Source organism: Balaenoptera physalus (assembly GCF_965194825.1).
Source record: "Balaenoptera physalus genome assembly, chromosome: 2".
Classification (NCBI taxonomy): Eukaryota; Metazoa; Chordata; class Mammalia; order Artiodactyla; family Balaenopteridae; genus Balaenoptera; species Balaenoptera physalus.
The window spans coordinates 89334964-89350294 of NC_138883.1; the positions used below are offsets into that span (position 1 = coordinate 89334964).

Consider the following 15331-nt stretch of genomic DNA (forward strand, 5'->3'; position numbering starts at 1 on the left):
AGGCACTATGTGATTAGAAATGGGGACAAGACAGGCAGAGATGTCCCATTAAATATTTGTATAACTAAATATATTTAGCTCCTTGGCACTAATAGACAGGGAATCCACACCTTTGCCTAAATTTGTCCTTGTCATCATGTTATATGGCCTGGCACAAAAACAATCTTTGCCTCAGTGACTGGCAGAACAGCAGTAAAGCCGTGGTCTTCCCACAGAGCTAGTTGAGTATTTACATGAAAAGCAAAACTGGGGATTGTTTGAAGTTGTGTCCGTATCACAAAGGGTGAATCAAACTGGAGGGAGAAAGAGGCTTATCTGAGTTACAGTCATTTCTCTCCATGAAGGAGCAGTATGGCCAAGTCGCCGAAACTGAGCATTCTGACTCACAGTGTTTTCAGGATGAATCAAATAGATATGTATGACTCTAGCCTTTACTTCTCTGGCTAATTGTCTGATCACTTTCCTAGGTTCCTTACAGGTACTTTCAGCCATTTGGCTTTGGGCCCCGGGCCTGTGCAGGAAAATACATTGCCATGGTGATGATGAAGGTCACCCTGGTCACGCTTCTGAGACGCTTCCACGTGCAGACGTTGCAAGGTCAATGTGTTGAAAAGATGCAGAAGAAAAATGACTTATCCTTGCACCCAGATGAGACCAGCGACCTGCTGGGAATGATTTTCATCCCAAGAAATTCAGACAAGTTCCTCGACCACTAAAAGAGTTTGGTCAGTCCCTGCCCTGGAGCACTTCTCAACAGTATTCCACATGGAAACCACCCACATTTGCCAGGTAGTCCTCCTCCCATGAACAACCGTGGCCTCTGGCCTTTTATACACTTACTTCCTGTGGGGTGTCAGTGAGCTGGGAGACACTGGTCATCTGGGCGCATCCAAACCAGAAACCAGACTGCAGGAGAAAATACGGAGGCCAAGATATGTGCAGGAAACTGCAGCTCTAAAGGCCCAATTCCACAAAACATGCTTTGGAAAAGACAAGCCATCAGCAAGACTCATGCCCAACTCCTCACTGTCCTGTCCTGAGATGGGAGCTTTGTAATGACTGGGGCAGAAGCACTCAAGTCAATTACAAAGGCCAGTCTGACATTGGGTACCTAGGGCTAAACACACCCACTAGTATGAATAAAGGGCTTTTGATTGTGTTTTCGGTGGGTTGGGGACTGCAATATTCACACCCTTGGAGAAATGCTTACAAATTCAGCACTTGACTTTTCCTATGAATTATGTTAAATTAACTCTTGTTTAATTAACCACATGTGATTTAACTGTGGCAAAAGTTAAATGGAAGACTGTCCTTTCCCAGTCTCTCAATTTATGCCTCAACCAGATTATATATGTGTTCTAGGCAAGAAATTCATACAATGGGTTTGAAATTAAAATAAAATTCCTTTTTTCATGTCTGCATTGTTGTTCAGCTCCATGAGTGCACTAAGAAAGAGAATACCCTAGGTAGTAGCACCTATTAACTCTTACCACAGGTCCATGATTTGGGGGAGGGGAAGTCTCTGAATCTATATCTAATTTTACATCCTAGTGAGTTCAAACTTCTAAGGAGTGCTCCTCATATACCATTATCCTTCTCCCTCAACATTTCTCCCCATCTTACTTTCCATGGCCCCAAAAGAAAAGAGCAACAGATCAGTAGAGAACATGGCCAGGGTAGATCCCCTACAATCACATTTTATCCTAGTTCCGATTTAACAGTTACCTTAGAGATTTAACAGTTATCTAGTTTATCTAATCACTACATGTAGCCAGGGGTAAAAATGCAAACCTCGGAATTAACTCTTGAGAGAGAATAAAATAGATGAGTGAATTTTCCAAATACCAGTTTCTTTCTGTTATATCACCAATATGGATGTGTATACTGAAGGCCACTTAAAAACTGAAAAATTAAACTCATTTAAACACTTGTAAATCTTGGCCATTGTGTCAACCTAAATATTCTTCTCATCCTGCTATTTGGCAGAGCTCTCTTCTTTTGGAATCCATGCCGGTCCCCCATTCGTTTTTGTTTTTTTGTTTTTGGCCATGCCTGGTGACATGTAGCTTCCTACTGTCCTCCATTCTTACTCTCAAGATCAGTACTGAATCAACACTCTGGCTCAGAGACATTCTAATTGACCCAGAATCCAGGTAAAAGGGAGAGGTATCCAAAGTGGTCAGGGATGGGCACTAGTAAAGCAGGAAATATTTGCACTTTGCTGTATACCTGAAACTAACACAATGTTGTAAATCAACTATATTTCAATTTTAAAAAGTAGGAAATACTTGAACTTAGAATTATCTGGACCATCTACATGGCCTAAACATATGTTGAAATAGGCCTGTGCACCTGGATATGTCTGTAGTCAAGTCTAGACAAACATCCAAATAATCCAGATCTCCAAAAGACAGTCCAGGATTTTAGACTTAATGTCTAAATTCATTAATTCGCATTAACTCACTACGTGACTGTAAACACACAGTTTACTGTGACTAGAGCTGTACAGTAGAGGAAAACAGATTTTGGACCAGTGCACTTCACCCATCCAATTCCCTTGAACATCTACTGTATTTAATGTGTATACACATAGCCAAGGCCATCATCTATACAGTCAAAGTGAAATGGAGGTGGATATAGTTGTCTATAGATAATGCAGATACAAAAATATGCTAGGGGAAAACAGGACTAGGAGATGGAGACCAGAGGAGGACAGGAAGAGGGGAACTGCTGGTTTGCATGATGAAAGCAAACTCTCCCAGAATCAAATTATCTGGGTAATTACTCAACTTGAAATTCTCTTTCTCCTGTATTGACAAACCCCATATGTTTGTACAGGCTTGGTCTAAGAATTTTGAGTGTCATTGACTCTTCACTGGGCTGATGGGCATATGTTTGAAAATCCTGTTTTCTCTTCAGAATTTTACCTCATTATTAAGTACTTAATGTACTTAACATAGCACTCTGAATGTGTTGTGGATTCTGTTTTCATTAACTCTCAGAAAACTGGGATGTACCAAAATGAAAACAAATAAGGAAATACAAGCTTTAAATGACACATTAAACAAGATGGACTTAATTGATATTTACAGGACATTCCATCCAAAAACAACAAAATAAACTTTCTTCTCAAGTGCTCATGGAACGAACAATCTCTAGGATAGATCATATCTTGGGTCAAAAATCAAGCCTTGGTAAATTTCAGAAAATTGAAATCATATCAAGTATCTTTTCCGACCACAATGCTATGAGACTAGATATCAATTACAGGAAAAAAATCTGTGAAAAATACAGACACATGGAGGCAAAACAATAAATAACTAATACTTAATAACCAAGAGATCACTTAAGAAATCAAAGAGGAAATCAAAAAATAACTAGAAACAAATGAAAATGAAAACACAACGAGGAGATTAGTTCAAGATGGCAGAGTAGAAGGACATGCGCTCACTCCCTCTGGCGAGAGCACTGGAATCACAACTAACTGCTGAACAATCATCAACAGAAAGACACTGGAACTCACCAGAAAAGATACCCAACATCCAAAGACAAAGGAGAAGCCACAATGAGATGATAGGAGGGGCGCAATCACAATAAAATCAAAACCCGTAACGGCTGGGTGGGTGACTCACAAACTGGACAACACTTATTCCACAGAAGTCCACCCACTGGAGTGAATGTTATGAGCCACACGTCAGGCTTCCCAAACGAAGGTCCAGCAATAGGAGGAGGAATTCCTAGAGAATCAGACTTTGAAGGCTAGCAGGATTTGATTGCAGGACTGTGACAGGACTGGGGGAAACAGAGACTCCACTCTTGGAGGGCACACACAAAGTAGTCTGCACACTGGGACCCAGGGGAAGGAGCAGTGACCGCAGGGGAGACTGAACCAGACCTACCTGCTAGTGATGGAGGGTCTCCAGCAGAGATAGGGGGTAGCTATGGCTCAACATGAGGACAAGAACACTGGCAGCAGAAGTTCTGGGAGGTACTCCTTGGTGTGAGCCCTCCCAGAGTCCGCCATTAGCCCTACAAAAGAGCTGGGTAGGCACCAGTGTTGGGTCGCCTCAGGCCAAACAACCAACAGGGAGGGAACCCAGGCCCACTCAACATCAGAAAAGCGGATTTAAGTTTTACTAAGCTCTGCCCAACAGAGGAACACCCAGCTCTACACACCATCAGTCCCTCCCATCAGGAAACTTTCACAAGCCTCTTAGATAGCCTCATCCACCAGAGGGCAGACAGCACAAGCAAGAAGAACTACAATCCTGCAGCCTGTGGAAGAAAAACCACATTCACAGAAAGACAGAAAAGATGAAAAGGCAGAGTGCTGTGAACCAGATGAAGGAACAAGATAAAACCCCAGAAAAACAACTAAATGAAGTGGAGATAGGAAACCTTCCAGAAAAAGAATTCAGAATAGCGATAGGGAAGATGATCCAGGACCACAGGAAAAGAATGGAGGCAAAGATCAAGAAGATGTAAGAAATGTTTAACAAAGATCTAGAAGAATTAAAGAACAAAGACCTAGAAGAATTAAAGAACAAACAAACAGAGATGAACAATACAATAACTGAAATGAAAAATACACTAGAAGGAATCAATAGCAGAATAAGTGAGGCAGAAGAACGGATAAGTAACCTGGAAGACAGATGGTGGAATTCACTGATGTGGAAGAGAATAAAGAAAAAAGAATGAAAAGAAATGAAGACAGCATAAGAGACCTCTGAGACAACATTAAACGCAACAACATTCACATTACAGGGGTCCCAGAAGGAGAAGAGAGCAAGGCTCTGAGAAGATATTTGAAGAGATTGTAGTCGAAAACCTCCGTAACATGGGAAAGGATAGTGACCCAGGTCCAGGAAGCGCAGACAGAACCAGGCAGGATAAACCCAAGGAGAAACATGCCAAGACACACAGTAATCAAATTAACAAAAATTAAAGACAAAGAAAAATTATTGAAAGCAATAAGGCAAAAACGACAAATAACAAACAAAGGAACTCCATTAAGGTTAACAACTGATTTCTCAGCAGAAACTCTACAAGCCAGAAGGGAGTGACATGATATATTTAAAGTGATGAAAGGGAAGAACCTATAACCAAGATTACTCGACCCAACAAGGATCTCATTCAGATTCGATGGAGAAGTCAAAAGCTTCACAGACAAGCGAAAGGTAAGAGAATTCAGCACCACCAAACCAGCTGAACAACAAATTCTAAAGGAGCTTCCCTAAGTTGGAAACACAAGAGAAGAAAAACCTACAAAAACAAACCCAAAACCATTAAGAAAATGGTAATAGGAATATACATATCGATAATTACCTTAAACGTGAATGGATTAAATGCTCCAACCAAAAGACACAGGCTCACTGAATGGATACAAAAAACAAGACCCATATATATGCTGCCTACAAGAGACCCACTTCAGACCTAGGGACATATACAGACTGAAAGTGAGGGGATGGAAGAAGATATTCCATGCAAATGGAAATCAAATAAAGCTGCAGGAGCAATACTCATATCAGATAAAATACACTTTAAAATAAAGAATGTTACAAGAGACAAGGAAGGACACTACATAATGATCAAGGAAACAATCCAAGAAGAAGATGTAACAATTATAAATATATATGCACCCAACATAGGAGCACCTCAATACATAAGGCAACTGCTAACAGCTATAAAAGAGGAAATCGATAGTAACACAATAAGAGTGGGGGACTTTAACACCTCACTTACACCAATGGACAGATCATCCAAAAAGAAAATTAATAAGGAAACAGAGGTGTTAATTGACACAATAGACGAGATAGATTTAATTGATATTTATAGGACATTCCATCCAAAAACAGCAGATTACACTTTCTCCTCAAGTGCACACAGAACATTCTCCAGGATAGATCACATCTTGGGTCACAAATCAAGCCTCAGTACATTTAACAAAATTGTAGTCATATCAAGCATCTTTTCTGACCACAACACTATGAGATTGGAAATCAATTACAAGGAAAAAAAGGTAAAAAACACAAACACATGGAGGCTAAACAGTACGTTACTAACTAACCAGGAGATCACTGAAGAAATCAAAGAGGAAATCAAAAAATATCTACAGATAAGTCACAACGAAAAAACGACCATCCAAAACCTATGGGATGAAGCAAAAGCAGTTGTAAGAGGGAATTTTATAGCAATACAAGCCTACCTCAAGAAACAAAAAAATCTTAAGTAAACAATCTAACCTTACACATAAAGGAACTAGAGAAAGAAGAACAAACAAAACCCAAAGTTAGCAGAGGGAAAGAAATCATAAAGATCAGAGCAGAAATAAATGAAATAGAGACAAAGAAAACAACAGCAAAGATCAATAAAACTAAAAGCTGGTTCTTTGAGAAGATACCAAAATTGACAAACCATTAGCCAGACTCATCAAAAAAAGAGGGAGAGGTCTCAAATCAATAAAATTAGAAATGAAAAAGGAGAAGTTACAACAGACACTGCAGAAATACAACGCATCCTAGGAGACTACTATAAGCAACTCTATGCCAATAAAATGGACAACCTGGAAGAAACAGACAAATTCTTAGAAAGGTATAACCTTCCAAGACTGAACCAGGAAGAAATAGAAAATATGAACAGACCATTCACAAGTAACGAAATTGAAACTGTGATTAAAAATCTTCCAACAAACGGAAGTCCAGGAACAGATAGTTTCACAGGTGAATTCTATCAAACATTTAGAGAAGAGCTAACACTCATCCTTCTCAAACTCTTTCCAAAAACTGCAGAGGAAGGAACACTCCCAAACCCATTCCGTGAAGCTACCATCACCCTGATACCAGAACCAGAGAAAGAGACTACAAAAAAAGAAAATTACAGACCAATATCTCTGATGAATATAGGAGCAAAAATCCTCAACAAAATACTAGCAAACACAATCCAACAACACATTAAAAGGATCACACACCATGATCAAGTGGGATTTATCCCAGGGATGCAAGGATTCTTCAATACATGCAAATCAATCAAGGTGATACACCATATTAACACACTGAAGAATAAAAACCATATGATCATCTCAATAGATGCAGAAAAAGCTTTGGACAAAACTCAACACCCAGTTATGATAAAAACTCTCCAGAAAGTGGGCATAGAGGGCACCTACCTCAACATAATAAAGGCCATCTACGACAAAACCAAAGCAAACATCATTCCCAATGGTGAGAAACTGAAAGCACTTCCTCGAAGATCAGGAACAAGACAAGGATGTCCACTCTCACCACTATTATTCAACATAGTTTTGGTAGTCCTAGCCATGGCAATCAGAGAAGAAAAAGAAATAAAAGGAATACAAATTGGAAAAGAAGAAGTAAAACAGTCACTGTTTGCAGATGATATGATACTATATATAGAGAATCCTAAAGATGCCACCAGAAAACTACTAGAGCTAACCAATGCATTTGGTAAAGTTGCAGGATACAAAATTAATGCACAGAAATCTCTTGCATTCCTATACACTAATGATGAAAAATCTGAAAGAGAATTTAAGGAAACACTCTCATTAACCATTGCAAGAAAAATAATAAAATACCTAGGAATAAACCTACCTAGGGAGTCAAAAGACCTGTATGCAGAAAACTATAAGACACTGATGAAAGAAATTAAAGATGATACCGACAGATGGAGAGATATACCATGTTCTTGGATTGGAAGAATCAATATTGTGAAAATGACTATACTACCCAAAGCAATCTACAGATTCAATGCAATCCCTATCAACTTACCAATGGCATTTTTTACGGAACTAGAACAAAAAATCTTAAAATTTGTATGGAGACACAAAAGACCCTGAATAGCCAAAGCAGTCTTGAGGGAAAAAAACGGAGCTGGAGGAATCAGACTCCCTGACTTCAGACCAGACTACAAAGCTACAGTAATCAAGACAATATGGTACTTGCACGAAAACAGAAACATAGATCAATGGAACAAGATAGAAAGCCCAGAGATACACCCATGCACCTATGGTCAACTAATCTATGACAAAGGGGCACAGATATACAATGGAGAAAAGACAGTCTCTTCAATAAGTGGGGCTGGGACAACTAGACAGCTACATGTAAAGGAATGAAATAAGAACACTCCCTAACACCATACACAAAAATAAACTCAAACTGGATTCACGACCTAAATGTAAGACCGGACACTATAAAACTCTTAGAGGAAAGCATAGGAAGAACACTCTTTGACATAAGTCACAGCAAGATCTTTTTTGATCCACCTCTTAGAGTAATGGAAATAAAAACAAAAATAAACAAATGGGACCTAATGAAACCTAAAAGCTTTTGCAAAGCAAAGGAAACTACAAACAATACGAAAAGACAACCCTCAGAATGGGAGAAAATATTTGCAAACGAATCAACGGACAAAGGATTAATCCCCAAAATATATAAACAGCTCATGCAGCTCAATATTAAAAAAACAAACAACCCAATCCAAAAATGGGCAGAAGACCTAAATAGACATTTCTCCGAAGAGGACATACTGGTGGCCAAGAAGCACATGGAAAGCTGCTCAACATCACTAATTATTAGAGAAATGCAAATCAAAACTACAATGAGGTATCTCCTCACACCAGTTAGAATGGGCATCATCAGTAAATCTACAAACAACAAATGCTGGAGAGGGTGTGGAGAAAAGGGAACCCTCTTGCATTGTTGGTGGGAATGTAAATTGATACAGCCACTATGGAGAACAGTATGGAGGTTCCTTAAAAAACTACAAGTAGAATTACCATATGACCCAGCAATCCCACTACTGGGCATATACCCAGAGAAAACCGTAATTCAATAAGACACATGCACCCCAATGTTCATTGCAGCACTATTTACAATAGTCAGGTCATGGAAGCAACCTAAATGCCCATCGACAGACAAATGGATAAAGAAGATGTGGTACATGTATACAATGGAATATTACTCTGCCATAAAAAGGAACAAAATTGGGTCATTTGTAGAGACACGGACCGATCTAGAGACTGTCATACAGAATGTAGTAAGTCAGAAAGAGAAAAACAAATACCGTATATTAACGCATATATATGGAACCTAGAAAATGGTACAGATGAACCAGTTTGCAGAGCAGAAACTGAGACACAGAAGCAGAGAAAAAACGTGTGGACACCAGTGGGAAAGCGGTGGGGGGATGGTGGTGGTTGTGTGATGAATTGGGAGATTGGGATTGACATGTATACACTGATGTGTGTAAAATGGATGAGTAATAAGAAAAATAAATAAATAAATAATAAACATTAAAAGAATATAAATAAATAAATAAAAATTTTAACAAACATGTGGTACATATATACATTGGACTATTATTCAGCCATAAAAAGGAATGAAATTGGGTCATTTGTAGAGACGTGGATGGACCTAGAGACTGTCGTACAGAGTGAAGTAAGTCAGAAAGAGAAAAACAAATATCGTATATTAACGCATTTTTGTGGAACCTAGAAAAATGGTACAGATGAACCGGTTTGCAGGGCAGAAATAGAGACACAGATGTAGAGAACAAATGTACGGACACCAACGGTGGAAAGGGGAGGGGGGGTGGTGGTGGTGTGATGAATTGTGAGATTGGGATTGACATATATACAATAATATATATATAATGGGTAACTAATGAGAACCTGCTGTATAAAAAAGTAAATAAAATTCTAAAATTCAAAAAAAAAATTTGGTTATTCAATGTCAAAAAAAAAAAAAAAAAAAAAACCACGACAACCCAAAACCTATGGGATGCAGCAAAAGCAGTTCTAACAGGGAAGTTTACAGCAATAAACTCTACCTCAAGAAACAAGAAACATCTCAAATAAACAACCTAACCTTACACTTAAAGCAACTGGAGAAAGAAGAACAAAAAACCTCAAAGTTAGCAGAAGGAAAGGAATCATAAAGATCAGATCAGAAATAAATGAAAAAGAAATGAAGGAAATGATAGCAAAGATCAATAAAACTAAAAGCTGGTTCTGTGAGAAAATAAAATTGATAACCCATTAGCAAGACTCATCAAGAAAAAAAGGGTGAAGACTCTTGTCAATAGAATTAGAAATGAAAAAGTACAAGTAACAGCTGACACTGCAGAAATACAAAGGATCATGAGGGATTACTGCAAGCAACTATATGCCAATAAAATGAACAACCTGGAAGAAACAGAAAAATTCTTAGAAAAGCACAACCTTCCTAACTGAATCAGGAAGAAACAGAAAATATGAACAGACCAATGACAAGCACTGAAACTGAAAATGTGATTAAAAATCTTCCAGCAAACAAAAGCCCAGGATCAGGTGGATTCACAGGTGAATCCTATCAAACATTTAGAGAAGAGCTAACACCTATCCTTCTCAAACTCTTCCAAAATATAGCAGAGGGAGGAACACTCCCAAACTCATTCTGCGAAGCCACCATCACCCTAATACCAAAACCAGACAAAGATGTCACAAAAAAAGAAAACTACAGGCCAGTATCAGTGACGAACATAGATGCAAAAATCCACAACAAAATACTAGCAAACAGAATACAACAGAACGTTAAAAAGCCCATACACCATGATCAAGTGGGGTTTAGCCCAGGAATGCAAGGATTCTTCAATATATGCAAATCAATCAATGTGATAGACCATATTAACAAACAGAAGGAGAAAAACCATACGAGGATCTCAATAGATGCAGAAAAATCTTTGGACAAAATTCAACACCCATTTATGATAAAAAACCCTCCAGAAAGCAGGCATAGAGGGAACTTACCTCAACATAATAAAGGCCATATATAACAAACTCACAGCCAACATCGTTGTCAATAATGAAAAACTGAAACCATTTCCACTAAGATCAGGAAAAAGAGAAGGTTGCCCACTGTCACCACGATTATTCAACATAGTTTTGGAAGTTTTAGCTTCAGCAATCAGAGAAGAGAAAGAAATAAAAGGAATACAAATCAGAGAAGAAGAAGTAAAACTGTCACTGTATGCAGATGACATAATACTGTACATAGAGAATCCTAAAGATGCTACAAGAAAACTACTAGAGCTAATCAATGCATTTGGTAAAGTAGCAGGATACAAAATTAATGCACAGAAATCTCTTGCATTCCTATACACTAATGATGAAAAATCTGAAATAGAAATTAAGGAAACACTCCAATTTACCACTGCAACAAAAAGAATAAAATACCTAGGAATAAAGTTACCTAAGGAGACAAAAGACTTGTATGCAGAAAACTATAAGACACTGATGAAAGAAATTAAACACAATACAAACAGATGGAGAGATATACCATGTTCTTGGATTGGAAGAATCAACATTGTGAAAATGACCATACTACCCAAAGCAATCTAGAGATTAAATGCAATCCCTATCAAACTACCAATGGCATTTTTCACAGAACTAACACAAAAAATTTCACAATTTGTATGGAAACACAAAGACTCTGAATAGCCAAAGCAATCTTGAGAATGAAAAACGGAGTTGGAGGAATCAGGCTCCTGGACTTCAGACTATTCTACAAAGCTACAGTAATCAAGGCAGTCTGGTACTGGCACAAAAACAGAAATATAGATCAATGGAACAGGACAGAAAACCCATAGATAAACCCATGCACATATGGTCACCTTATCTTGGGTAAAGGAGGCAATAATATACAATGGGGAAAAGACAGTCTCTTCAATAAGTGGTGCAGGGAAAACTAGACAGCTACATGTAAAATAATGAAATTAGAACACTCCCTAACACCATACACAAAAATAAACTCAAAATGGATTAAAGACCTAAATGTAAGGCCAGACACCATAAAACTCTTAGAGGAAAACATAGGCGGAACACTTTATGACATAAATCACAGCAAGATCATTTTTGACTCACCTCCTAGAGAAATGGAATTAAAAATAAACAAATGGCACCTAATGAAACTTAAAAGCTTTGCACAGCAAAGGAAACCATAAACAAGACGAAAAGACAACCCTCAGAATGGCAGAAAATATTTGCAAATCAAACAACAGACAAAGGATTAATCACCAAAATATACAAGCAGCTCATGCAGCTCAATATCAAAAAAATAAACAACCCAATCCAAAAATGGGCATAAGATCTAAATAGACATTTCTCCAAAGAATATATACAGATTGCCAACAAACACATGAAAGGATGATCAACATCACTAATCTTTAGAGAAATGCAAATCAAAACTACAATGAGGTATCACCTCACACCAGTCAGAATGGCCATCATCAAAAACTCTACAAACAATAAATGCTGGAGAGGGTGTGGAGAAAAGGGAACCCTCTTGACTGTTGGTGGAAATGTAAGTTAATACAGCCACTATGGAGAACCTTATGGAGGTTCCTTTAAAAACTTAAAATAGAAGTACCATACGACCCAGCAATCCCACTGCTGGGCATATACCTGGAGAAAACCATAATTCAAAAAGAGTCATGTAGCACAATGTTCACTGCAGCTCTATATACAATAGCCAGGACAGGGAAACAACCAAAGTGTCTATCGACAGATGAATGGATAAAGAAGATGTGGCACATATATACAGTGGAATATTACTCAGCCATAAAAAGAAAAGGAATTATTTGTAGTGAAGTGGATGGACCTAGAATCTGTCATACAGAGTGAAGTAAGTCCAAAAGAGAAAAACAAATACCATATGCTAACACATACATACAGAATCTAATAAAAAAAAAAGGTCTGAAGAACATAGGGGCAGGACAGGAATAAAGACACAGACGTAGAGAATGGACTTGAGGACACGGAGATGGGGAAGGGTAAGCTGGGATGAAGTGAGAGAGTGGCATTGACATATATACACTACCAAATGTAAAATAGACAGCTAGTGGGAAGCAGCCACATAGCAAAAGGAAGATCAGCTCAGTGATTTGTGTCCACCTAGAGGGGTGGGATAGGGAGGGTGGGAGGGAGACGCAAAAGGGAGGAGATATGGGGATATATGTATACATATAGCTGATTCACTTTGTTATACAGCAGTAACCAGCACAACATTGTAAAGCAATTATACTCCAATAAAGATGTTAAAAAAAACCAAACTGGGATGTATAGACTATTAGTGAAATGCATGCATATAAGGTTTCTATCATTTTCAAATTGTGAGGAAAACTGTAGTCTCCTGTCTTTGGATTTTCCAGACACCTGCCTCTGCCTTCATTGACATCTTACTCTTCCCTCCCCCAAATGGAAAATCATCTCATTCAGAAAGGCCCCACGTATTCAGAAATGCCAGCTGGGAGTTGTCACTTTTTATTTCTAAGCAGCACCCTTCACCATTCATGGTGCTAATATTCCACAGAAGTGTGTGGCATTGGCCCATGGAAAGAATGTTAGCTGGGCCCTCCTCAATCTCCTGTATTAGTTGGTCTCTGGGACTGAAACTCTTACCTGTACTTGTAGAAAGTCAGGCTAAATTAAACTTTGTCAAACTGACGAGTCGAATGCAATTTGTGTACTTTCAGATGGATATGTCAAAGTCTTAAGTTCTTAAGTTATAAGACATGGAAGTTGAGCCTGTGGCCCAGGTGATTTTTAAAGTTCCTTTCAGCTCTACGAATCTATAAAAAAGGAGGCAATGAAGCCTTGAATCTGGGCTCAGCCATTTCTTAAATGTATGCTTTGGTCAAACTGTTTAGTCTTTCATACCTCACTTTTCTCATCAATCCAATGGGGATAATAAATTCCTCATAAGATTGAAGTGGCGATTACACGGGATAATTTATGTGAAGCTCTCAGCACAGTGTCTGGTATAGGGCAACATCTCAATAAGCCTTGGGCCTGAAAATGATGATGCTCAGTAATTAGGCTGATCATGACACCCTGAAACCTCTTTTCATGCAGTGGAGGGGGCAGAAGATGTGCCAGATGCTTCAACATTACGATCTCATTTTAAGCTTCATGACAAATCTCACATTACTATAACTGCCCCAAGAAGCCCCACATTATTGATGACAAGACAGAGGCCCAGGGATCTGGGGAGACTTGCCCTCAAGGACCCAGCCAGTAAAGGAGTTGGATTCTAGTCCATTTCTCATCCCAAAGGCTTCGCCCCTCCATCATGCCACCTCTTTGCAGCAGGACTCACTGCTGGAAGGCTGAGGAGTCTAGTCCCAGGTTCCTGGCTCTCCCCCATGTGGTGTTGGGTAAACGCCTTTCAAGCCTTGCTCATTCCCTGCCTCATTACCCAAGGAATCTAAGTCAGGAAATACTTTACTTTCTTCATCCAGAAAATCTGGATGATTCTACCTGCCTTACCCACTTCCATGCATGTTTGGAGGCTCTTTCTCAAGAGAGGTAGTGCATGGGAAAGTGCTGTAAAACTTCACTTAGTATAAGGGGGTAGTATTAACGTGTGGATTCCATCAGCTGCCTCAACTGGAAATTATCAGATTCCATTAAGTTATGACCTAACCACTAGGAACACTTCTAGTTTTGCACAATTTCAATTCATTTCAGATGTGGTACTACATGAAAAAAAACAGACAGTGGAGAAAAAAGTAGTAATTTACTATAAACACACAGGGGGCAAACTAGACCTCATGATGGCCATAAAATTATGTCCATTTAGGCCAAATTGACAAGTGCTAAGAAGCCCATTATGATGGAGACAGCTGTTAGGCAATCTCTTCTTTTGGCAAGGATGTTAGCTATGAATGAAATAGTCACTCATCTGGTTATTTCCAAATGGCCAGGTGTTTGGCATGGAGGAGACCCAGCCAGACACAGGCACGGAGGCTTCCTCTTCTAGCCTAGTGCAGCTTGGATGGATGAGGAGCTGAGAACACTTCACTCTTCTGCCTCTTTCCCATTCCAGTTTATTGTGACAGGTGTTCATTCTTTCAGACCAAGAAAAACAATAGTAACTGTACTTACTTTCTTATTATATTAAGTCCTTTACACAATCATTTCATTTAATTCTCCCAACAATACTACGTGGCAGGTACACCCCCATTTTACAGATAAATTCTGCCCTTCCATCCATTTATATTCCTTTGCTACCTGCTTCATAGAGTTTCTCAAACCTACCCACACAAACCCCAACACACAGGCTCAGTGTCTCAAGTTCTCTTATCAAAACCTGTCCCCCCCTGATTTTTTTCTTGATCAGCTAAACTTAACTACTCACGTTATAAAGCATAGCTAATATTCAAAATGTTTTCCTTCCTTCCAACATAGGTTTTTGTTTTTCTAAGGAATTGTCTAAAAGAATTATAAGCATCAGCAAGCAGGGTTCCTGGAAGTAAAGGAGGGAAGAAAGGAGGTGCTGCC

The 15331-nt window shown here is 38.8% G+C and overlaps 1 protein-coding gene; it reads left to right on the forward strand.

The window, feature by feature from the left end:
- Positions 1 to 15331, forward strand: part of LOC309655172 (aromatase) — a gene marked incomplete at its 3' end in the record, with an annotated part of 202801 nt that overhangs the window by 121827 nt on the left and 65643 nt on the right.